This window comes from Bison bison, unplaced genomic scaffold, assembly GCF_000754665.1.
Source record: "Bison bison bison isolate TAMUID 2011002044 unplaced genomic scaffold, Bison_UMD1.0 scf7180017864473, whole genome shotgun sequence".
In the NCBI taxonomy this organism is placed as follows: Eukaryota; Metazoa; Chordata; class Mammalia; order Artiodactyla; family Bovidae; genus Bison; species Bison bison.
This window is the reverse complement of record NW_011495034.1, coordinates 3688377-3688780: the sequence shown is the minus strand read 5'-3', so window position 1 is coordinate 3688780 and position 404 is coordinate 3688377. Positions and strand designations below refer to the sequence as shown.

At 45.8% G+C, this 404-nt stretch overlaps 1 protein-coding gene across 1 annotated transcript in view; it reads right to left on the bottom strand.

Annotated features, from left to right (window-relative positions):
- ECHDC1 (ethylmalonyl-CoA decarboxylase 1) overlaps positions 1–404 on the bottom strand; it is a 58322-nt gene that overhangs the window by 55378 nt on the left and 2540 nt on the right. The window lies entirely within an intron of this gene.

The window sequence follows — 404 nt, the reverse complement described above, 5'->3', positions numbered from 1 at the left end:
GGTTTTGCCATACATCAACATGAATCCGCCACGGGGGTACACGTGTTCCCCATCCTGAACCCCCCTCCCACCTCCCTCCCGGTACCATCCCTCTGGGTCATCCCAGTTCACCAGCCCCAAGCATCCTGTAACCTGCATTGAACCTGTACTGGAGATTCATTTCTTATATGATATTATACATGTTTCAGTGCCATTCTCCCAAATCATCCCAACCTTTCCCTCTCCCACAGAGTCTAAAAGACTGTTATATTTTATTCCATTGATCTATATTTCTGTCTTTGTGCCAGTACCATACTGTCTTGATAACTGTGGCTTTGTAGTAGAGCCTGAAGTCAGGTAGGTTGATTCCTCCAGTTCCATTCTTCTTTCTCAAGATCACTTTGGCTATTCGAGCCCAGAGATAA